Consider the following 26,482-nt stretch of genomic DNA (forward strand, 5'->3'; position numbering starts at 1 on the left):
AGTAGATATAATACATTATTCAGTTTATCAGAAGTTTTTCTAGTACTTACTAGCAATGTATATGAGACTGACTGGTCTGTATTTGCTAATTTCGTTGGATGTTTCTTTTCCTGGTTTGATTATGGGTATAATTTTAGAGTGTTTCCATAGTAAAGGAAATTGTCCTCTTTTTAGGCATTCGTTATAAACTGTTGCTATGAATTAAGGGAATTCAACAAACACTCATAGGAGTATATCGCTGGTTATTCTGCCCTCTCCAGGAATTTTTCCTGGATCCATTGATCTTAATACTGACTTGATTTCATTAGTTGTAAATAAGTCATCATTAGGAGTATGTCTGTTTTCATTCTTTATAAGTTTTGTGGATTTCTTCATCTGTGATTCATCGTCATTGGGAATAAACTCGTTTTCATAATAGCAGCAGTTTCTGCTAAGTTTTTAGTGCAGGTGCGTTTGTTTTCTTAATAGTTGATAATATAGGTGTTGTCTTATTCTTGCTCACTGCTAATTTATATATGTAATTCCAAGGATTCGATACAGCTGAAACGGAATTTTTTCCATAATTCTGTTTTCATGTTTGTAATTTTGGACTGATAGTTGTATTTGGCTCTATAGCAGTTCTGTCTTCTACTCTCTCTTAAATCTTCATTATTGCATGTCCTAGTCTTCTAAGTGCATTAACACATGTTTTCTTAGGACAATTAGTTCATTGTTCCACCAAGGTACTGATTTTCTTCCATCGATGTTTAGCTTCTTGGTTGTTCTGAGTATTTGGTCGCTGGCTTTTTTTCAGACTTGATGAAAGCACAGAAACAAGGAAGTCTATATCGGCTTGTAGTGATGCCCAGATGGCTAGCTCTTGTCTAAGCTGAGCTGTTGTTTGCTGATTCCATTAAAGTGATATCATGAGTGTGTGTGTGTGGAAAAGTATGAGCTGACTTAACTGTACTTGGTCTTATTTTTCTTAATTCCAATGTAGCTGGAATCCAACAAAATTTGAAGATTAAAATTAAAGATCTTCATTTTATGCAATAGTTTAAAACAAATAGTCAAACACTGGATGTAGATTGTATGAAGGAGAGGAGATGGATTTATACAGTTCTGCAAAGAATGCAATGAGTCTATATAAATCATGCATTTTTCTTAGAAGTGTTTTACATGCATGTGTAAGCTGAATGGGATATGTAGCTCAGCTGCATAATTGTTGCTTTCAAATAGGATTTAACTAGATAGAATGTGGTCAGGAAACTGGCACAACAAACAGAGGTCTCAGATCTCAAACCATCAGTACAGATGGAGAATAAAGTGCTTTGTGTGCATTTCATGAAGTTGAAACTTCCTTAGCTGGCACAGATAGGAAGCATTAAGTGCAAACCTGCCATGAAGGAATATTTAGCATAGATAACATCAACATTCATGCCAACAGCTTGCATGATGCTGTTGGCACACTCTCTCTCGATGAGTCTTTGGACTCCCTGGAGGTGTCAAATAATAATATAATATAATATAATAATATGTACAATATTAAACTTCCCAACATAAAGTATTAGCCTATGTAGGGATGTTCAGGAAGATAATTTTTAGGGCATAGTTAAGAGAACTGTTTCTCAAAGTGAAAGAACACGTTCAAGTGCTTTGAAATAAAGTATGATGACCCAAAGTGCAAAATTCAGTAGCTACTCCTATACCCTGGTGGATAAGAGTAAAGCATTTGAGGGTGCTTTCTCTTGCAGGGTAACAAACTTGAGACCCATAATCAAACTTTAACTGAAATAGTGTATGACAAAGGCAAAGTAAGAAAAAAAAATCAATTTGATACCCACTCTGTAGAGCAGAGTGAGAAGAATATTCAACGCTCTTTTGCACTTCTCTTAGTTGAAAAATGTGTGAAAGGAATTTGTAAGCTTTCTTGTCAAAAATAATAAGAACTCAGGTTACTGGGATAATAGGTTCCCATCCTTAACTCTTAGTCAGGAGAAGTGAGTTTTTGGCAAGTGTGTACAGACACTTTTCTGCTGAAAACTTGAACCCACTAGAAGTCCATGAAGAGAGAGAGGACTGATTGCTTATCAGAGTTGCCTTTCAATGCCCCTCATGTTAAAAGAATTAACTGGTATGAATTAGTTAGGGAAATTAAGTAGTGGAAATAGTAAATTGTATGTGCTTGGAGGATTGGAGATGGTGAGATGTGTGTGTAGATTGAGTACCCTCTCATTATGAGTCCTTGGAGGTGTCACATAATAATAAACAGTGAGAGTAAATTATGAAGTCATCAACAAATAGGGCATTGATTACTGCAGAAGGGAGTTGTTTAGCGAGTTACTTGGACAGTAACTAATGTCACACTTAAGCAACAGACCCTTGATGAACATCGTGGCCAGGATAATAGACTTCACACTTGAACTTAGAACAATCGACTAGAGAAAAGGTTTTCATAAAAACCTGAAGATGCCTTCTGAGACCAAGATTACAGAAGTATTTTCAGGAATGCATCCCATATGTTTCTTAAAAGACCAAATGGTCCACTGTCAAAAGACATCTATGAAAGCAACACTACATGTTGTAAAGAAGAGTGCTGTCTTATATGAGGGTGGTCTGAAAAGTTCTCGGCCACAACCATAGACAGCAACATTATAGGCAAGAGATTTTTTTTTCTCCAAGTTGGTACATTTGTCATAAACATCCATGTGAAATTGCAAGTCATTCTATCAAGTAGTTTGTTTTATACAGCTGTCTGAAGCAAAAGTGTCTGTATCCCTTGAAATGGAAAAAATTGAGTATCGTGCAGTTATAAAATTCTTTTTAAAAGAAGGTTTAACGGCAAAATAAATTCATTCAAAGTTCATAAAAGTTTATGGGCACTCTTCTCTTCGACAATTAAGAACTGGGCTGCCGAGTTTAAAAGTGGCCGTACTAGCCTTGAAGATGATCCACATGAAGGACGTCCAAAAAGTGTAACAACATCAGAAATCATTGATCAAGTGCACGATTTATTATTGGATGACCAGCAAGTCAAAGTGCATGAAATTGCTGAGACTATAGGTATTTCAAAAGAATGTGTAGAATATATTTTGCATGAAGAATTGCAAATGAAAAAGCTTTGCACAATATGGGTGCTGCGCTTGCTCCTAGCAGATCAAAAACGTACTAGCATGAAAATCTCTGGACAGTGCTTGGAGCATTTTAACAAGAATAAAACTGATTTTGTTTTCCGATTTAATTACTATGAATGAGACTTGGATTCACCATTATACACTAGAATCCAAACAGCAGTCAAAACAGTGGACAGAAGCCAATTGTTCAACGCCAAAGAAGACAAAGTCAGTTCCATCAGCAGGAAAGGTCACGGCATCAGTATTTTGGGATGCTAAAGGCATTTTGTTTGTTAATTATCTTGAAAAGGATAAAACAATAACCGGGGAATATTATTCCAATCTTTTAACCAGACTAAATGAAAAAATTCATGAGAAAAGACCAGGTTTGCAAAAGAAAAAAAATCATCTTTCATCAGGACAATGCACCTGCACACAGAGGTGTTTTGGCAATGGGAAAATTAAGGGATCTGCACTATGAATTGTTGGAACAATCACCCTATTCCCCAGATTTGGCTCCCTCTGACTTCTATCTCTTCCCAAAACTAAAACTCTTCCTCGCTGGTCAGCGTTTTTCTTCGAATCAAGAGGTGACTGCAGCTGTAGAGGGGTGTTTTGCAGATCTTACTAAGAACCACTACAGGGATGGAATAATGGTGCTGGAGCATCGCTGGATTAAAAGGGAGATTATGTTGAAAAATAAAAATAATTTTTAAATTATAAATTAGCTTTTTTATTGTTAGGCCAAGAACGTTTCAGACCACCCTCATAAATACTAAAAAAAATAGACGGCTAAAAGATTTGATGTGTTAAGAGTATCTGCAACCATCTAAAACACCAGATTTTTTTTTTTTTTTTTTTTTTTTTTTTTTTTTGTGCTGCTGCTTGGCAATAAGGTTCCACCATGATATTGATGTCCACAATATATACAACACATACATCATTGTTTCACTGACAGGCAGGCATTTGGTTGGCTGCTTCAGCATTAAGTTTCAAAAGATGAGAAAAGTATTCCATCAACCTGGTCATTTTTTTCATATTATCATCCATGTAGGAGAACACTGTTCCTGAGAGGATATAATGCAAACCGCAAGAAAATAACCGCTTCCATATATGTTCTCTTTGACATAGCAGGGTGTAAGATCTATTCCAGAATACAAATGGATAGGCATATAGAAGAAATATTATGTCCATTAAAAAGACATAGGTGATTATTGTCAAGCATCCATGTGTAGAGGCTTAAGTGCTGTGAGGTGGGGCTGTTGGATTGTATACAGCACTCAGAAAGGATTAAAACAAAATTTAATTCTTTCTGTATTTCATCTCAGTCAATGAGACATCTTCAGGGATTACAAAAAAACTAATGTAACATATATACAAATAACAAACAATACTAAGCCCAACCACGTGGGTGACACTAAAGTCATATCTAGGTGGAGAGTCCTCTAAGGGTGGCCTGGAATGTAACACTTTCCTCTCCAATGACTACCGCGATCACAGTATTAAAAAAAAAAATAATAATAATAATCGGGTCCTCCCCCATTCCCCGGTCTTCTCTTCAGAAAGAGTTTAGAAATGCCATCACCATACCCTACATCCGTGGCACATCCGAAAAAATAGCCAAGATTTTAAAAAAGTACAACCTACACACAGCATTTAAGCCCCACCGCAAACTTGCTACCCTTATCTGCTCTACAAAATATCAGCTCCCTCCTCTCTCAGTGCCTGGAGTCTATAAAGTACCCTGTTCCTATAAACTGATGTACTTTGGACAGACAGGCAGATCAGCTACTATCCGCCTGGAGGAATATAAGTCATACATCGGCAACCACGACTATGGTCAATCAGGCCCGGCTGACCATGTCTTGGATACAACCCACAGGATCTCATGGAAAAAACCACCATGCTCCACCAGAGCAAATTCAAAAAAGAGAGACTATTCTTAGAATCAGCAGCAACTCTCAGGAATCAACCAAATCTTAACAAATATGGTTGCATTAAGCTTCCTAAGATTTGGGAAACGTTTATCATCAGAGGTCCCACTTTAGATGTAAATCAGAACCTGCTGGTAAGTGGAACTCATTGTGATAAGAAATCTAACTGAAAGGTGGATGGCTGCCACTTTCAGAGCAGTGTTAAGCTGGACATGCTGAAAATGAATGTGGTTGCTCATTAAGATAGCCACTCCTCCTCCATGAGTAGGTCCATCTCCAATTCTGTCCTTAATTGCAATAAACTACCTTAAAGTGAGGTCTTCATCCTTACCAGGTTTTAAATGTCTCCTGTACAAAGATGGGTTTATGTGTCTGCAGATATCAATATTTTGCAGAATCCACATTTCCAATAAGAACTTTCCTATTCTTTTCATTTAATTTTGTTGAGTTGTCTGATTTCTGAGAGGTAGAGGACTTCCTTCTGGCTTGTATTTGTCAACTGATTATGGGGAGTGCATCCATCTCATCCTCTGAAAAAACTGATTAACCATCTTACCGGCCATTATGGATCAAATATGCATCCTCATACGCTTCGTATCCATCATATATTTCAATGTAATATCAATGGTATTATTTTAATATGTACTTTGCATCCATGATAACCTTGACGTCTATAGATGTCTTGGCCAGTAGCAAGGTTAATACATCATTTGATATGTTAAACTTACTTATGTTTAGTCTACATTCAATGAATACAGTGTGTATCCATTTTTTCAATGGCAGATACTTGTTTTTTCTTTTTTAGTAATGATCTTGACATAATTTTCTTGACAAGTGGGTTCTCATTGAAACTGGTTGTTTTAAGAGTTGTTTCAGAAGTGTGACTAAAAGATTGGGCAGCTAAAGCACACTTAGAGAAGCATTCACAATCATAAAGTTCAGGTATGCTGAAATTATCAGATGTTGTTCAAGTTATTTTTATTATTTTCTTAATTGCCACCTTTTCAGCATAAGAGGATTCAGGAAGGAGAAGTGTTGTGGTCAGGGCCTATTCCATGGGTTTGCACTGCCTAGGTGCAAAATTTTTGTACCCCCCCCCCTCCCATTAAAAATTAAAAGATCCCAAAGTACAATAACATTATGATTCATTTTATTATACTGCACATTAAGAGGAATGTATATTAAAATAAATTTTCTGAATGTTTTTTTATGAACGTTTTGATTATACTGCCTCTAAATTGCACTGCCCAGGTTCATTGCACCCCGGTACGGAACGGGCCTGGTTGTGGTGGCTAGCTTCCTCTTTGCATCCTGGGATATTTTGTTCATTTTTCTTTTATCATCATCCTTCCACATTCAGGAAGGATGATGATAAGGCCAGATAATCTCCCTCAGAGTTGATACATTTAGGTTTCTTTGCAGAGAAAGATTTATTAACATGATCATTGACTACCAGATCAGGCACAGTTGGTAGAGCCAAGACAATTTAGGCATGTCCACATTTCTGACATTTAAAGCATCTTAGTGAATTAGACAGAGATGTAGAGTCCAACAGGACAGTTGAGATCTTGCCTTTGACAATGTTGAATGTCTGGGTATATTAAAAGTAAGGATGATATTTCTGGTTGGAACAGGTGGCATTCCCTACATATCAGGATGCACCTCATACCTGTTACTCCTTGATCTTTATCTCATCTGAAACAGCAAAGTGATCCCATTCTAAATTGTACCTCTAGAATAGTTGTTTTATGAGACATTATTGTAATTGGTATTCCTCTCCCAGCACTGATGTTGCTCACAGTAGTCTTGAGTGTTGAGACATGAGATTTCAGCAATATCACAGACTAAAATTTGTTTTCGGAGACTGTCAGTCCTAAGCTCTTTTGAATAAAGAAGAGAGACATTTTCTCTATTCGTTTTTTTTTTTTTTTTTTTTTTTTTTTACTTCTTACATGGATGCTGAAAAACAATGGTATATTTATGTGTATGCAAGATATCTTTAGTTTCTTCTTTCTGTAATCACGAATTTGTGAGAGCTCCAGAAAATCTGAGATGAAGTATTCATGTTTAAAGGAAATTTTTAGTTTGGCACCAGAGATCTCCATTCATCAGCAATAATGCAATTAGAAATGGAATACCAGGATTAGCCTAGAAGCTATATCAGCACACTGTAGAAAACTTCAGGCTTTGTCTCTGATGGGATAGGAGAGTCATGTAACACTGTTGATCCTCGCAAGTGGATCTATTAGCCAAATCATCGTTGCTGGGCCATTTAAGACTATCCACATCTTACTGAAATAGGGGGCAAAGTAATACAAGACTTTGGATTCCCTTTTCTGGATGACCAAGGGTAACACTACATAACAAACCCTCTATAGACCAGCAGATGATGGTCTACAAGACAGAATTGTAAAAAGATTCAGAAGAAGTAAAGCAAAGAACATGGAAAGTAAAATATAAGAAAAGATGAAGAAAGAAAAAGGCAAGTGTCATTACTGAGAGTTTCCCTCCACCACAAATGGGTGGCCATGTGGAAGGAGAATGAAAGGGATATCAAGAAGAATAAAAGGCAGACTAAAGAGACAATTTGATTCTTTAAAGATACTTGTGACATTAGGATTATAAAATATATACACGTTTACACAAGAATATTATTTAATTTGACAAATATTTCAGTCTTAATATTACAGACCATCTTCAGTGGCTACATAGGAATAGTTTTAAAAAACAAGGTGGAATACGAACAAGTGATCATTCACAAATAGAACGAGCCGCGTGATGTCATATCGCTAAGTATTAACACGTTCGCTGCCAACTACGAGTATACTTGTAGTTGGTATATGAGCTACACAAGCCAGCTACGAGTATACTCGTGTGATGCTTACTGCCGGCAACGAGATTACCGTACTGACCTTGAAGTGAAAATGCTTGACTTGTGGAGCTAGCAGCAAAACTGTGTATACTCATAGATGGTATAGCTCTGCACAAGCCAACTACGAGTATACTCGTATGACGCTTACTGCCGGCAACAAGATTACCTTGAACAAGATGACCTTGAAGTAAAATTGCTCGGCGTACGGGAACAGACTATGCCGAAGTAGCGTGGCAGGGAACGTGTTAAAAGAGTAAACATTTTTTATTTTATCAGAGTCATGATTAAATTAAAGATATTAATTCAAAAATTCATGTAATAATCTTAAATAGCATTAGACTAATATAGGAAATTAAAAAAAAAAAAAATTAATGTAATCCTCTTTTAATACTAGTGATATGACATCACATGGCTCTATTTGTGAATGATCAATTGTTCGTATTCCATCTTGTTTTTTAAAACTATTCCTATGTAGCCACTGAAGATGGTCTGTAATATTAAGACTGAAATATTTGGCAAATTAAATAATATTCTTGTGTAAACGTGTATATATTTATAAAGAGACAATGTTGCATGATTCCATGATTAGTGGAGATGATGCTTGATAAATGTGTGATTAAACTGTATGTTCCTGGTGGTAAAGATAAAAAAAAAAATAAATAAAAATATATTGATGATGCCATCAGAAAAAAAAAAAAGGAAGTTTAAGTTAATAAATTTGGCTGGAACAAATGATTTAAAAAGCAACAAGTATCAAATGCAAGAAGATATGAAAATGTTATTGGAAGAGAAGAAGCAAAAAAGAACAGAAGTAACATTTGCAATTCAGAACACTATAAATGAGTCAATATGTAAGTTTTAAAACAACTGGAGTGAATTTGATGGATCACACTTGAATGGATTTGGAATTATCTGAAGAAAGTTTTGTTTAGTGAGAAAACAGATAAGCAAAATCAAGGATACTATGTGAGGTTGCTTGAAATAATCTTACACAGGTGCTTATTCCAAATCAGAAAGAGACTTGACCTAAAAGACAGGATAGCTGTTGGCTGCCAGAAGCATCAGGTAAAAAGTATCAGTTTTTGGCATTTGGTCAACTTGAACTGGCTAAAAACTATAGACATTAGTTAGATTGGTTAATAGCAAATATTGGACAAGGCTAAAATATAAAGAATACTGTATTTTCAGGGAGGAATAGGAGTGAAGGAGTTTAGTTAATGAATTTAGTTAATGATTGTCCTTGTTTCAGCACTTGGCTAGAGCAGCCACAAAAAGAGGTCATCCCTAGAAGTTGAATAGAGGTGTAGTTAGTAGGGGTGCGAGGACTAGATAGTTTGAGTCTTCTGCAATGAGTCTTCAGATTCATTGCAGAAGTCTTCAATAGTCTGAAGACTTCTGAAATAGTCTTTAGACCCATATAATAATAATAGAATTTCAATCAGAAAAAGAAGTTAAGCTGGAAGGCAGGGTTAAAAAGGATGTATATCTAAGTATTTTTGGTATGAGAAAAGTCAATAAGAGAGAATGCATAATGGGTTGTGCCATAGGCCAGAAGGAACAAAAGGGGACATTGATCGCATGCACCTCCAAATTAGTTCATGAACACACATGAAGATTAACCATTATGAGAGGTTTTAACTTTATGGACACAGCTTAAAAAGAGAACGGAGGGAAGAAAATTTAATTCATGCACTGGAATGAATCCTCCTTTCTCATCCATCGGATGACAAGTTGCATCCCCTATGTGCAAATCTTTGCCATCTGAAACAGAATATGAGAAGCTATCCAGAGCTTGGGAGTCATGGATCTAGTGACAGCAGAGAATCTGACCATCTAAGGTAATCAACTGGAAAGAGCAATTATGCTATCCTGATCAGAAAAAAAGGCTAAGAATATGGAACTAAAACTGCAAAGCTGGTGATTAAAACATACTCAGAAGGTAGCCTGGGGCAATGCAATGGATTAATAAAGCACATGGGAAGTATGTCACCAATGCATGAGAAATAGTTAAGTATTTAAAGAAAGCAGTTATGGAAATGATGCAATGCCAAATGCAGTTTAGCAGGTTTCACAAATCAGAAGGGCTGACAATGACATTATATTATCCTTGCATAAAAGTCATTATGCAAAGATGACTGTGGATCAAAGGGAATAATAAAATGCATATATACAAATGCCAATAGTATCAGAATTAAAGGAGAGAAGTTTGGGTCATTGGTCAGGTTGACTTGACCAAAAATTACATGCATCAGTAAGACCTGGCCAACAGTCATGTAATTACTTGGATAGGATATAAAAGGTATTGTATTTTCAAGGAAGATAGAGGGAACAGGGCAGGAGGTAGAGGTACTGCTGATGACAGCTGAAGAACTTCAACAAAAATAGAATTTATGGAGGATATCGGGTCTAGGGAAGAACTTAAAAATTAATTTCTTAAGTTCTTGAGAGACAACTGTCTTAAGTAGTATGTAAAGAAGTGTACATGAGGATCAAGAGTTTTAGATATGTTCATTTCATCAGAAGATGTAATTGTCAATGGGTTTTGCATTTCCCTCCAGTTGGTGAGAGTGATCATGAAGTGATCACCTGGTTTTGGCTTGTCATAAAAACTTCTGTGAGGAATAGAAGTATGTGGAATTCCAGGGGTTTCCGAAAATGTAACTTTTTTTATTTTTTTCCTCGAGGATGTTTAATAATAGGAAGTTGAAATTATACATCAAGAAAAAAGTGAATATGCATTACTTCTCCAGAAAGTCTCCAAATTTACTGATGCACTTATCCTAACAAAAGAGCAGTTAATACCAGTACTGAAGAAGTCCATGCTCACACCCAGTAACCAACATCGTACTGCCTGATGAACTTCCGTATCCATAATGAAATGCTTTCTGGAAAAGTGTTTCTTAAGGGAGGGGGGGGGGGAATCAAACAAAGTCCGAACGTGCTGAGTCTGAGCTGGCTTTGGGAAGGGGAGGAAAGATAGAGTTTCCCAACAATTACAGTAACTGCTCATGAGTGGTATGCACATTGTGTGAAGTAGCATTGTAATGCACCAAAATCACACTGCTTGTCTGGAGTCCTGGTCATTTGCATCAAATGTTGGCTTTCGGTCTGTCCAATGTTGCATAGCAAAGCTTTGTACTGATTATTCCTCCCTCTGGCAAGAAGTCCACCAACTGAATGCCTTGATGATCCCAGAACACTGTGACCATGATTTTTCAGACAGTGGTAACAGTTTTAAATTTTGTGAACATATGAGATTGTGGATGTTTTCAGATCATGGAATCTTGATAACTCTCCAGGGTAAAGTGATAAACTCACATTTCGTCTCTTGCAACAAGACGAGCAAGAAAATCCTAACCTTTGTCATTATACTGCAGCAGATTCTCCAGACATCCCCATGCATGTTGTATTGTGCTCCTCTGACAATTGCCAGGGCATTCAGTGGGGAGCACAACCTTTCAAAAGCAAGGACATTGCGAACAATTTCATAAACAGCGAACTTACTTAAGTTCACCACTTGTGCAATTTCATGAAGTTTCACTCTTCAAGAACAATGCCCTTAATGCATGGAATGTTGTCTTCTGTCTTGCTCAATGAAGGTCTGTCCATCTGATGTCGATCTTCAATGTTGCCACATCCTGTATTAAATTCATTTCAGCAAAAACACATCTGATTCTATGACATCACCTTTTCACCATACATAGCAATGGTTTACAGTGAATGTTACTTGGTGAAGCTCCTTTTGCTTGCAAAAAAATTAAAAACTTTAAGGACACCTGTTTTGGACCACACTTGCACAGTAGCCACCATATTGCAACTGAAATTAGCTATGAGGAGAAAGTAGCCACACTGCAATGGCAATCTATCTGTCCATTGTGTTTTATGTCATTCCTTTTCATCATTATTAAGAGGAAAAATAAAAGTGTTACCTTACTTTTCAGAAATCCATTGTACAAGGCTGGCAATTATGATAAGCTTAAGAGATAGCTTGGAACTAGAGCATGGAATGTAGAGTTGAGGAGAAATTAAAGAAATGCTGCTTCATAACTAACAAAGAGATACTTGAATGTGTGAATGAATTCCAAAGATCACAAGACTGAATAAAGTATTTGTCAAATGGCTTAATGAGGGGATTAAGTATGAAACCTGGAAGAAATCATTGGATGTAGCATAAGATGAATAATAGCAATAATCAGTTGCACAAAGTGTATAAAGAGCAGGCTAAGAGAATGACTCAGATGTTAAGGACTGTACTGTTGCTGTACAGGTAGAAGTTAGCAAATCAGGCCAAGAAAAATCCTACAGAGATTTTCGATATATGACAAGCAGAAAGAAGAAAGACTGTGGTAAGATGATGTTAATGGATGAAAGTAATAGACTGGTAACTATTTCAGAAGACAACAGTTGAAATGTTCAGTGAGCAGCACATCAGGGGTTTTCATCCTCAGAATGAAATCAGAACAAGTGAAGAGGATGAAATGAAAGAAAACTTATTGGTGAGAGAGCACAGAGTATATGAGAAGTTAAGCTAAATGTCAATTAGGCAATACAACTTGACATATCAAAAAGTGAGTGGTCCAGCAAGTTAGCACCAGCCTTGGCCTGCCTGTTTAAGTCTTGGACAGCACAAGTCCATAAAGAGTGGAAGGAGTGTAAAACTGTTTCACTTCAAAGGTGGTAATAAATCTAAGGCTACAAATTATAGGCTGATCTGTATATCTGGAGTTGTAGTTAAGCTGTTGCAAAGGTTGGAGAGAGAGAGTTAAGATGCAAAAAGTGGGTTCATAACAACAGCATTTGCTCTGCTTGTCAACATGGATCTTTTTAAAGGGAGGTCATGTTTTACCAACTTGCTTATGTACTATAACAAGGTGATTAATATTTTGGACAAGGAAGATGCATATACAGTAGTATAATTATATAATTAGATTTTGCAAAGGATTTTGATAAATTATCACACCATAAGTTGTTAACTAAACTAGAGCAGAATAGACTGCATGACATTCATGAGATGATATGCAAATAGTTCTCTGATACCTATCAGTATGCAAGAAGAGGAAAGTCACTAGTGGTGTGTTGCAGGAATGGATCTGTTTTGGGACAATTGTTATTTAATTTGTATATTCATTTAATGATATAAGGATGGGTTTAAATTGTGATATGCAGCTGTTTGTAGATGATGCAGAACTGGGATTGGTTGTGAGAAATCAAGCAGATGTGGTGTTACAGGAGGACTTGAATATCAGTGGAAAACAGTATAGAACTGTCAATTCAATATTGCAGAGTGTAAGGTTTTGGTATGCAAAGTATACATCTGGTGGGGAAATTCTGGATTATGTTCAGGAGACAAGAGATCTTGGAGTGATGGACAAAAATAATCTGAAGTTTGGAGGTCACATTGCAGAAATAAAGAGCTGGGTCCATTGTATAATGTCTAGATCAGGCCTCATATGAATACTGTACACAGATTTGATCCCCAGGTTTTCAAGGTGATGATGATATATTGGAAAGGATCTAGAATAACTAAGGTCTTTGGGATGTGGGATATGAAGAAAAACTGAAGGAATGTAGCCTTTAAAGATGTAAATAGGAGGAAGAGTGAGGATATGATTGAGATGTTTAAGTTGGAAAATGGTTGTTACCAGGTTAATGTGTGAAAACATTTATCATACAATGGACAAAGTGGCTAGAACAAGGAGACATCCCTGGAAGTTATAAAAGGAGAATTTCAGCAGGGGCATAAAGAGCAGGTGTTTTGCTTGGAGAGATTGGTGTGATGAATGCATTCCCTGATATTGAGTTGAAATGAAAGTTTAACGATCTTGTGTATACCTCTGGTGATGAGTCTTGACTTCATGAAGATCCTATGTTAATGTTATTTCCCTTTATATAGATGTGTACTATGAATGCTACTCCAATCATCTGGATTTCAACCCTCAGACAGGCCTTCTGAATTATGCAGTATAGCCACTGTAAAACTTTTATTCCTCCAAATTTGACAATTTCTGATCAAATAGCTGCTCCAGATGCATTTCCATATTACAAATTTTTGATGGCTTTTTCTACCTCAAATATTGATATCTACTCTAATTGCATTCCTGTTGAGTGTTCTCTTATTGCTTGTTTTATTTAGAAAATTCGAAGTAATAACTCCAGATATCAACAATGTCTTTGGTCTCTTTAGTTTATGTCACCTTTATTATCTAGTTCCTTTAGAAGCATTCTTTCCTCCATTACAAGCTTTTTCGATAGACTCCAGATATATACATAGAGTACAAGCTGACTTGCTTACTACGAACTTGCAATATGCTTTTTTTTTTTCTCTTCTTCCTTTACTACCTCTAACTAATAAATTAAAGATACCAAGAAATTATATACTTGATTTAATCCTTTATCCAAGTGTAAGCAAATAAAGTTTGCATCTGAAATATAATCAGGACTGGGGCAACTCATATATAGAGGCTTATGACTTCACATCACTTGCCTTAATATAACATAATGCAAAGTACATATCCTTACAGGTATGTATAATGCTATGCATTACGGGAAGGGTCACTACCCAGACAGGTTTCAATCTTTACTGAGGTCTCGTCAGTGGGAGCCAGACCCAGTGGTCTAGCTCCCACTGACAAGACCTCAACGGTTGAAACCAGCCTGGGTAGTGGACCTTCCCATAATGCAGTGGTTCCCAACCTTTTTCCTATTGGGTACCCCTTTTAAACACATTTCTATAAATTGTACCCCCTTGTTTTTAAAATAGCTGTTTTTAAATACAGACACTTTGTTTACTTTACTTGTTTTTCCACCATTACTGAGTATTTTTCATGCACCCCTGAACGGCCCAGCACATACCCCTGGGGACACACGTACCACCGGTTGGGAACCAATGCCATAATGCATAGCATTATACATACCCGTAAGGATATGTGCTTTGCATTATGGTATACTAAGGCAAGTGATGTGAAGTCATAAGCCTCTATATACGAGTTGCCCCAGTCCTAATTATATTTCAGGTGCAAACTTTGTTTGCTTACACTTGGATAAAGGATTAAACTAACTATATAATTTCTTGGTATCTTTAATTTATAGTATAACCAAGTGGAAAAACTTCCAACAACTATCTCTGAGTCCACCATGGCATTCTGATTTTTCTATCCTTGCAGATAATCTTCACCAAACTCGTCTGATTGAATCGATGAATGTTTTCTTCAGGATTTGCTAATGAATCTTCAAGGTTTAGGTTCTTGTTTTCAAACTTAAATTTTTTTGTAATTAATGTTTGTATCTTTTGTATGTGTACACGCACACTATGAAATTCAATTTGATCCTGCTCAAAATGAAATGGTGATCAACATGCCAACAGCATCCTTAGATAGTGCCCCTTTGGCTTTAGTACTTCAGCATTTTTCCAATTATTGTTTTGAGTGTTTTTGTGTGTGCTTTTACAATTTTAAAGTTGTATCCCTGATGACATTTCTGTGGCAGTGATGATCAATTAAACTTGTGTTTAAATTATTTCTTAGTGCTGTATTCATTCCATTAAACCTAATAATTGGATTCAAAGACAAGTGATCAAGTTGGTGACAGGTGTGGGTGTGTGGGTGTGGAATGCTGCCTGTGAGGATAGATTTGAAGGGGTGAAGGTTACAAAGTTAAGCTGATAAGCAGAAAATAGCGAATATGATAGAAACTTATTAGACTAATAGCTTTTGATAAGACTGACTGATAGAAAAGTAATTTTTCAATGCATGATGATTAAGAGTTCAGAAAGCTGCTGAATAGAAATATAACCCAGTTGCAATATTGTATCTATTAATTACATAATTACTGAAGATTATAACATACATAGATGTTTTAAAGGCTTTGTGCTACTGTTCATTTTTTTTTTTTTAAATAAAATTAACATGGAACAGAAAAGGGGAAGATGAAAATTTAACATTAGTGGAAGGCTTTACAGGCATCATTTTATATTACAAGACCACCAGGGAGATCACTTATTTTGAATGTATTTATCATAAATACATTTTGAATCTCTCGGTGTACAGAGCCCTATAAATAAATACAACAAAGGAGAGTGTTCACTAACATATTTTAAGGATCATCCTGAAACAATCAGTTAATTAAGCCACTACATCAGATAACTATTATTATTCTGACAGAGTCAGAGTTGTCAAGAGAGAGAGAGAGAGAAGTTTTACAACATACTTCCTTAGTACGAACAGCCAAATGTCCTGGTTTACATGGAACCTTCTAAATAAATCCTTATTCTCCCAGAATGTGTATGAAAATCTTAGATTTTGTGAACAAGGCATTAGAACTTTTTTTAAAGAAAATAAAAAAAAATTATGAGAAATTAATTTTTTAAACTACAACAGGTAATAAAGTGTTGATTTTTAGTTTGAGCCATTGTAATTCTGATTTCATTTGTTATGTTTCAGGAATAGACAGATAGTCTTTATGAGAGTATGTCACTCATTTTTGTTCCACAGACTGATAGTGAGTCACGATCATACCAAGAGCTGTATTTGCAGTTTTTGCAATGTAATCTACGAAATTCAGATTTCTGTCCACCATAACTTCAAGATTCCTATCCTCATCAACTGTATGTAACAGTTCTAGATCTGATCATTTCATCAGAGTATGTAATTGGTAGAGGAGTTTCACATTTTCCTCCAGTTGGTGAAAGTGATCATGAAGTAATCACCTGTGTTGCAGCTAGTCAATATGCAGGCTTTTGCGAGGAAAGGATATATGTGGAATTATAAGGCTGGTGATTACGACAAGCTTAGGGGGGAACTTCCAGCTATAACATGAAACAAGGAATTCAGTGGTAAGGAAATAAATGCTGCATGGAAAATTACAAAGAAATACATAACATCATCAATGTACGAATATATCCCAAGGGCCAAAAGGCTGAATAAGAACTGGATGAATGTGGAGCTTAAGCATGAAATTTGGAAAAAGAAAGTATTTTGGAGGAAGTACAAGATAAATAACGGTAATCAGTCACATAGAGAATATAAAGAAAAAACTAGGAGAGTGACTCAGTAAGTCGAGTATGAGCAGAAATTGGCAAATTGAGCTAAGAAAAACCCAAGAGAGTTTGTTTAGATATGTGGCAAGTAGAAAGAAGAATGATCATGGAAAGATGAAGTTAAGGGATGAAAGTGGTAGAATGGTAACTGCTGCAGAAGACTGTTGAGGTTTTCAGTGATCAATTTATAAGTGTATTTCATCCTGATCAGGGTGAAATCATGAGGAACTTAAGTGTAGAGGACATAGGAGAAGATAGCTTAATTGTGAGTGAGCAGGAGGTATTTGAGGAAATAAATAACCTTGATGTTAATAAGGCGATAGGATTTGATGACATATCACCATGCATCTTAAGGGAATGTTCCAGGGAACCGGCAGTGGCATGCCTGTTTAATAAGAGTTTTGCAACAACACAGGTTCCAAGGGAGTGAAAGGAGGTAAAATTGTTCCACTGCATGCAGTGATAAGACTGTAGCTTCAAATTATAGACTGGTCTGTATATCTGGAGTTGTGGTGAAGGACCTGGAGAGATTGGTGATGGTGTTTGCTATAACAAGGTGACAAATACTTTGGACAGAGGAGATGCATATACAGTGGTGTACGGGGATTTTGCAAAGGCTTTTGATAGATTGCCACATGACAAGCTCTTAAATAAATTGAAATAGATGGGATATGATAACAGACTTCTGTGTTGGATCAGTGACTGGCTGCAAGATAGGTATCAGAAAGTTGTATATAGGGGGTTGCAGTATCTCGAAAGAGAAAGGTCAACAGTGGTGTGCTGCAGGGGTCATTTTTGGGGGCATTGTTGTTCAATTTGTATGTTAATGATATTGGATCGGGTTTAACTAATGATATCCAGCTGCTTGCAGATGATGCAAAACTGGGGTGAGTAATGCACAGTCAGGCTGATGTTAATGCCTTATAAGAGGACTTTAATAGATTGCATGAATGGGCAGGTAAGTGGAACTATCAGTTCAATGTTGCCAAGTGTAAGGTTTAGAGATTTGGTAAGCAACGATGGGATGTCAAATATACACTTGGTGGAGAAACTTTAACAGAAGGAGTGTTGTTGATGATAGCAGGGGAATTATGTCCACATAAGGTATAAATGAAAGAGGGAAATAGTGACAATGGTTATGAGACAGCGTGGTGTAACAAGGATATTGACAGGAAGACATTTAGTTGGATATTGCTATAGACCCAGAAATGTGGAGGATGAAGATGAAGACATGTATAAACAACGTGAATTAGTGAACAAACGAAGGATAATTATGGGTGATTTTAATTATGGCAATATAGATTGGAATGAAGAGATAGAATTTGGGAATAAGGAAAATAAAGCTCAAGTTCTTGATATCTCAAGCAGAAGGGCACATGAGAGTTGATCACGAAGCAATCACCTGCGATGTAGCTAGCCATATGCAGACTTGTGAGGAAGAGATATATGTGGAATTATAAAGCTGGTAATTATGGTAAGCGAAGAAGACAGTTTCGAGCTATAGCATGGAATGATGAGTTCAGCAGTAAGGAAATAAATGCTGATTGGGAACTGACAAAGAAATACATAACATCAATGTGTGAATGTAATCTGAAGGCCAAAATGCTGAACAAGGTAGATGTAAAATGGATGAATGAGGAGTTTAAGCATGAAATCTGGTAGAAGATGGTCTTTAGAGGCAATACAAGATGAAGAATGATAATCAGTTACATGAAGACTATAAAAAACAAGTCAGGAGAGTGGCTCAGCAAGGAAAATAAAAGTGAAGTATGAGCAGAAATTGGCAAATCAGGCAAAGGAAAAACCCTAGAAAGTTTTTTTTTTTTTTCAGATAAGTGGCAAGTAGAAAGAAGAACGATCATGTAAGATGATGTTAATGCATGAAAATGGTAGAATGATAACTGCGTCGAAGACATTGTTGAGGTATTCAGTATAAAACTTATAAGGGTGTTTCATCCTCATCAGGATGGAACATGAGCAACTTAAGCGTAGAGGACATAGGAGGTGAAGGCTTGATTGTGAGTGAGCAGGAGGCACTTGATGTCAATAAGGCAATAGTATTTGATGACATATCACCACTCATCTTAAGAGAATGTTCCAGGAAATTGGCAGTAGCACTGATATGCCTGTTTAATAAGAGTCTCACAATAGCACATGTTTCAAGGGGGTGGAAGCAGGTTAAAATTGTATCACATAAAGGTGGTGATAAGGCTGTAGCTTCAAATTATAGGCCAATCTGTATATCTGGAGTTGTGGTGACGGTACTGGAGAGATTAGTGAGAAGTAGGATACACACGTGTTGATAACAGTAGTATTCTCTGTGGTTATCAGCATGGGTTTATTAAAACATGATCTCCTTTTAATAAACCCTGACAAATACCTTAGACAGGGGACATGCATATATTTCCCCTGTCCATGTGGAGCTTGTCGTGTGACAGTCTATCAAAAGCTTTTGATAGACTGTCACACGACAAGCTCTTAAATAAATTGAAACAGATAGGATTAGATAACAGACCTCTGAGTTGGATCAGTGACTGACTCTCAGATAGGAATCAGAAAGTTGTATATGGGGATGCAGTATTCCAAAAGAGGAAGCTCACTAGTGGTGTACCACAGGGGTCAGTTTTGAGACCATTGTTTTTTTTGTATATTAATGATATTCAGATGGGTTTAACCAGTGATATGCAGCTGTATGAAGATGATGCAAAATTGGGGAGAGCAACACAGAGTCAAGCAGATGCTATAGCATTATGGGAGGACTTGAATAGATTGCATGAATGGGCAGGTAAGCGGAATTATCAGTTCAATGTTGCAAAGTATATGAGTGATCATGAAGTGATCACTGTAAGGTTTTGAGATTTGGTAAGCAACAATGGGATGCAAAGTATACACTTGGTGGGAAAACTTTAAAGGACTTTAGAAGAGATGAAAGATCTAGGAGATAGTGGATAAGGACCTGAAATTCAGGGGATGCATTGCACAAGTTGTGAAGTCATAACATTGGATAATGGCAATGATACAAAGGACCCTGATAAGCAGAAATAAAGAGGTTATGATTGCATTGTATAAAGCCTCATAGATTACTGTGAATAGATTTAGTTGCCACGTTTTCATGGTGACAAGGATATGTTGGAAAGGGTCTAAAGAAGATTCGCAAAAGTGGTCAGTTGTCTTTGGAATGTGGAATATGAGGACAAATTGAGAGAATGCAAGTTGCAAAGCCTCGTGAATAGGAGGAAGAAGGGGTGGAGAAGATATGATTGAGACACATAAGCTAGTCAGGGGTTGTTATCAAGGTGATACAGAAGAGATTTTTCATACAATGGGAGAGGGGGAGGTGGGTAGAACAAGAGACCATCACTGGAAATTGTATAAAGAGGGTATGGGCAGAAGAGTGAGGAGAAGGTTCTTTACATGTTGAGTGGTTGGTCAGTAGAATGCATTGCCTGAGTGTTGTGAATGTAGACACACTGACTCAGTTGAAGGCACAGTTGGATGAGCATTTTGTGCAACAGTGTGTACTTACCACAATGGGTCTCTGACTCAATGGTGGTTTGATGATAATCTACATATCGCAATTACATGAAAAAAAATAATAATAAATAACATGTCAATATCAGCCATTCTTCAGGAAAATGAATTTTGATTACTAGCTCTTAATTATATTATAAAATACAGTCATTTCATAATACATGATAGAGTTTACCACTTGACTATGCTGTATGCAAGAGTAACCAATACTAAGGAAACATTCATTATACATATTCTTGGACTGTGATACTTTTCATTGTTCTTTTTTTAAAAAAGAACTAAAATTTAAAGTTGTCATTTTTTTTTATTTTACTTTATGTCAGATTCATATGGATTCATTCAAGTCCCACCATTCCATAGCAATTTATGGTGATTTCAAGGGAATATCATAGGTGATCATCATTAGTGGCGATAATAGTTAATTATGAAATAGAATGCAAACAATGGATTGATTTTAGAAAAAGTAAGAGCTGTATGATGTTATACATACAAGGGTGGTCTGAAAAGTTATCAGCCTCGACCACAGATGGAAACACTAAAAGCAAGAGATTTTTTTCCCCAAGTTGGTACATCTATCATAAGCATCCATGTGAAATTGCAAGTCATTCTATCAAGTAGTTTGTTTTATACAATTATATGAAGCAAAAGTGTTGTCTGTATCTCTTGAAATGGATAAAATTGAGTATCATATGGTTATAAAATTCTTTGTAAAAGATGGTTTAACGCCAAAAGAAATTCATTCGAAGTTCATAAAAGTTTATGGGCACTCTTATCCTTCATTTTTAACAATTAAGATTTGATCCTTTCTTTTAGGGTTACACAGTGATCAGCATTCATTTTAAAAATTTTATGGAATTTACAACCGTGTTAAAAAACTTTTTTTTTTTGTAAAAAAAAAAAAAAAAAGTTTTTTTTTAACACGGTTGTAAATTCCATAAAATTTTTAAAATAAAATTAAGAAATGAGTTACAGAGTTTAAACATGGCTGTATACTAGTCTTGAAGATGATCCACGTGAAGAATATCCAAAAAGTGTAACACCACCAGAAATCATTGATCAAGTGCACGATTTATTATTGGATGACCAGCAAGTCAAAGTGCATGAAATTGCTGAGACTATAGGTATTTCAAAAGAATGTGTAGGATATATTTTGCATGAAGAATTGCAAATGAAAAAGCTTTGCACAAGAGGGGTGCCACGCTTGCGCACAGTAGATCAAAAATGCACTCGCAAGAAAATCTCTGAACAGTGCTTGGAGCGTTTTAACAAGAATAAAACTGATTTTGTGTGTCGATTTATTACTATGGATGAGACTTCGATTCACTATTACACACGAGAATCCAAATAGCAGTCAAAACAGTGGACAGAAGCCGGCTGTTCAGTGCCAAAGAAGACAAAGTCTGTTCCATCAGCAGGAAAGGTCATGGCATCGGTGTTTTGGGATGCTAAAGGCATTTTGTTTATTATCTTGAAAAGGGTAAAACAATAACCGGGGAATATTGTTCCGATCTTTTAACCAAACTATATGAAAAAATTCGTGTGAAAAAAAACAGTTTTGCAGATGAAAAAAAAAAATCATCTTTCATCAGGAGAATGCACCTTCCCGCAAAGGTGTTTTGGCAATGGGAAAATTAAGGGATCTGCACTATGAATTGTTAGAACAATCACCCTATTCTCCAGATTTGGCTAGCTCTGACTTCTATCTCTTCCCAAAACAAAATCTTTCTCGCTCATCAGCATTTTTCTTCAAATCAAGAGATGACTGCAGCTGTAGAGGGGGTATCTTACTGAGAACCACTATAGGGACAAGATAATGGCGCTGGAATAAATGTATTAGTCTTAAGGAAGATTATATTGATAAATAAAAATAATTTTGAAATTATAAATTTGTTTTTTCATTGTTAGGCCAAGAACTTTTCAGACCACTCTCATAAAACACAATGGCATAACTGAAGAAATATTGCAATATTGATAATTCATTAGCTATTTAAAATATATAGCTATCATACGAAGTGTGACTATTAAATAACGAGACAAGGTGCACTGTGAATCGTGTACTCATAGCAGTGGGATGCGCTTGCGCTGTGAATGACCTTGAAGGTTTTAGAAGCAGTTGAGATAAGCATTGTTCGTGTCACTCGCAGTTAGTCTGCAGGCAGTTATAAAAGAAACACATGTGAGGTCGCTTTGGCGGAATAATGTCTAACGTTCAACTCATTAATCTCTAATTCCTTGTGAAATTGAAGAAATCGCTGACCGAGTATTTGAAACTGTTGCAGGAGATGTATGGTGATAATGTAATGTCACGTGTGCGCATGTTTGAATGGCACAAACACTTTGCTGAAGGTCAAAAAAACGAAGATGACAAACAACCGGGTCACCCTGTTACAGCAGGAACCTGACAAAACATTGCAAAAATTAATGAAATTGTCTGCAATGATCGCCAATTAAGCATTCAGATGATAGCAGACATGGTGCACATTGAAAAGGAGACTGTACGACAAATTTTGCACGAGCAATTGAACATGAACAAAGTCTGCACAAAAATGGTTCCCAAAAACTTGTGTCAGGAACAGAAAGACGTCCAGAAACAAATCTGCAATGACATCATGGAATGGCTGATAGTGGAGTCAGACTTGCAGGAGAAGATCATCACATGTGATGAGACATGGATTTTCCAGTACTATTCAGAAACAAAGAGACAATCAATGCACTGGAAAATTCCCACGACACCAACAATGAAAAAAGAATGAGCAAGTCAAAAGTCAAAACTGAAGGGAATGCTGATCTTTCTTTTTCTTTTTTTTTTTTTTTTTTTTTTATATATCAATGGCATGGTAATGGTCGATGGGTACCAGAGGGTCAGACAGTTAACCAACATTATTACCTTGAGGTTTTGGCCAAGCTGAGTGAATGAGTGAGGAAGAAGAGACACGATCTGTGGAAGAACAATACTTGTATTCTCCATCAGGAAAATGCTCCTGCCCACAGTACAGTCTGTAAAACAGTATCTGGCTGATAAGATCCCAGTGTTGGTCCATCCACCTTACTTGCCAGACTTAGCTCCATGCAACTTTTACCCTTTTCCAAAGTTGAAATCCACATTGAAGGACACCCATTTTCAGTCAGTGGATGAGGTAAAGGAGAAAATGGCAGCGCTACTGAAGCAGATAACATGACTTGCAGCACTGCTTCCAACGATAGAAAATTCATATGCAACAGTGTATAAACAGAGGAGGGGAGTATGTTGAAGGGGATAACAATTAAGTTGTACAATTGTAATAATAAACCACATTTCACAAGCAGTCTCATTATTTAATAGCCACACCTCATATACAGAACTTGGTCGACACCAGAAGGGAGCTACAGGAGAGCTATCTTTTGAAGATGGAAACCATAGTGATAATCTATTGACATTGGAAGATAAGATGCCACTAACTGTATTTAATATTGATAATTAATTTAAGAATAACTGCATTTAACAATTCTGGAAATGGGTTTTGAGATGACAGAAATGTAAGGAATTTTAACTCAACGTAATGTTTGTTATTTGAGCTAGGATTATAGGAATTAAAAAGCCGTTGGACAGTCCTTTCTAAGAAGTCCATGAGTTTCATGTATCATTTGATGTTTAAGAGTTCTTGCTGTAATAGTTAAGGAGTAGAGCAATAGTTTGATAACATCGCAATGAAGTTATCACAATTCATTTTAAAATTTACATTAAAAAAAAAAAATGGGATAAGCAAAACTATTTATTTAAGGCCATACATTTCATCCTGAATATTACAGGCCATCAGTGGCGGCAATAATTAATTACAAAGCAGAATGCAAACAATGAATTGATTTGAAAAAGTAAGAGTCACATGATGTGATATGTAAAACAATTCAATGGTATAACTGAATGAAGTATTGCAATATTGATAAGTCATTAGTTATTTAAAAAAAAAAATTGAGGTGTGATTAAAATAAGACTTTAAAAATAAGAGACTTTTTTGAAACTGAAGAAACCTCTCATGGCACAAGTATCTCTCTTAAACAACAACTTGCATGGCTCTCCTGATTAATTGACACCATCGGCAGCATGCTTTTAAGTTGAACATCTAAAAATCAGCAATTTTTGACTCACTTTTTTTTTTTCCATTGGTTGCAATTTATAAAGAGATTATACAAATTACGATATTTTAGAAACAAAGTATGTATGAATAATAGCATAGCTTGATTACTGGGACCCTTAGCGAATTTGTGGCTATACACCTTCTTTCAGTGACAATTTCAGTAAAATATCACATTATTGATGCCCTTCTGACACAACACCAACCATAGCACTCCTACTATCTCTGCATATCAATATACCTTAGCTTTGATGAGGTATATTGATATGTAGATAAACCCCAACTTTCTCATGATATTACAATGAAATAAAGATAAACATAGATCTGCTTATCTAGTATTTGCAGTTACTTAGCCTTACAGGTATATACACAGTTAAACCATGCACCACATTAATATTATTGTTGTTGTTGAAGTAGCATTTCATTTGTAAAAATAAAAATCGACAAAGGATGTTGCTTTAAACCAGCATGATGAATATATTGCAGCGAAGTAAATAACTAGTTCGAAGGAAGTTTGGATTTTCAATTTGCATTCCACTTTTATAAAAGTGGAATGCTCAATAAAAATCCTGTTTGTTTATATGGAGAGAGAAAAGAGAAAAACAGAAATGAATTTCTTCATGTGATAGCAAAAAACCACATGAAGTTAATAAAATGAACAAGTGTGTCAGCTCTAACATAACTCGCAGAGCAGATACAGATGTGATTCAATGACCATAATTTGGCATTTTAGTCACCTTTAAAATTATCAAATTTTTTATATGCTCCTCAAACTATTTAAAAGCTAACAGATGAGATTAGTGAAATTTTCTGAGCAGACTGAACCCCATTATCCTTACTGTATTTTCTTTCCTCTTCAGGAACAGTACAAAAATAATTAGTTTTTTTTTTTTTTTTTTTTTTTTTTTTTTAAGATGAGCAATGGAATTTTCCATTCCATTGAAAGGAAATAAATTATAAACAGGAAAGCAATGGCTTTCCATTATACACAAACATACTAAATATAGCAAACGAAACTATCATTTTATTATTATTATAATAATTACAAGTATGTCCATGGAGTCAGTAGACTCATCACGTAGACTTCAATTAATTTGCAGACAAAGTTACAACTTAGTCAGGCAATGCATTCCACTCATTCACCACCCTCCAAGCAAAAAATCTAGTTCTCACACCCTTGTTAACCACACTTTTTCTTAATTTCCAGGGATGAGCTCTTGTTCTTCCATTACTATCACACAGCTGAAATATTTCCCCCATGTCAATCTTATAAAAACCTTTTAGTAATTTAAATGTTTCTATCATATCCCCTCTTCTCTGCCTATCAACCAACCTCTGCAATCCACAAGCTGTCAATCTATCAATGTAGGGAGCATTTTTTTTTACATCACTCACCAACTTAGTCACTCTTCTCTGAACCCTCTCCACAACCTCATCTCCAAGGAATCCAGGTGACCAGACTTGAGCACAGTAATCCAAATGTGGAAGTATCACACCTTATGAAGGGGAATAATAACCTCTTTATCTCTGGATGATAGTGTGTTCTTCAATATTTTTGTTTGCAGTTTTTTCAAGAATCTTCTAATGGCTACCTTCTTTTGTTTACTTGGAAGAAAACCATTATGCAAAAAAATGCTATTTACCACTTTTTTTTTTTTTGACAAACTAATGAAACCAAAAATTTCAGAGATTATAGACTGATTTAACAATAACATGAAAAATATTCATTGGTCATAAGAGTAATGCTTCTCTGCTTTGCATGAAGTATTCCTTCAAGTTAATGATTCATCAAATTACTGAACAAAAAAATTGCTTTCAAAGCTAGGTCAGATAAATAGTAAATCACTGTATTTGAAAGATAGAGAGAGTGTGAAGCTCTCTGAAAACCTGTGATTAAGAAGAAAATG

The 26,482-nt window shown here is 35.9% G+C and overlaps 1 protein-coding gene across 1 annotated transcript in view; it reads right to left on the bottom strand.

The window, feature by feature from the left end:
- UbcE2H (ubiquitin conjugating enzyme E2H) overlaps window positions 1–26,482 on the bottom strand; it is a 362,978-nt gene that overhangs the window by 279,064 nt on the left and 57,432 nt on the right. The window lies entirely within an intron of this gene.

The sequence above is a fragment of the Typopeltis vanoorti genome, chromosome 1, assembly GCF_054136105.1.
Source record: "Typopeltis vanoorti isolate ZY-2024b chromosome 1, IOZ_Tvanoo_1.0, whole genome shotgun sequence".
NCBI lineage: Eukaryota > Metazoa > Arthropoda > Arachnida > Uropygi > Thelyphonidae > Typopeltis > Typopeltis vanoorti.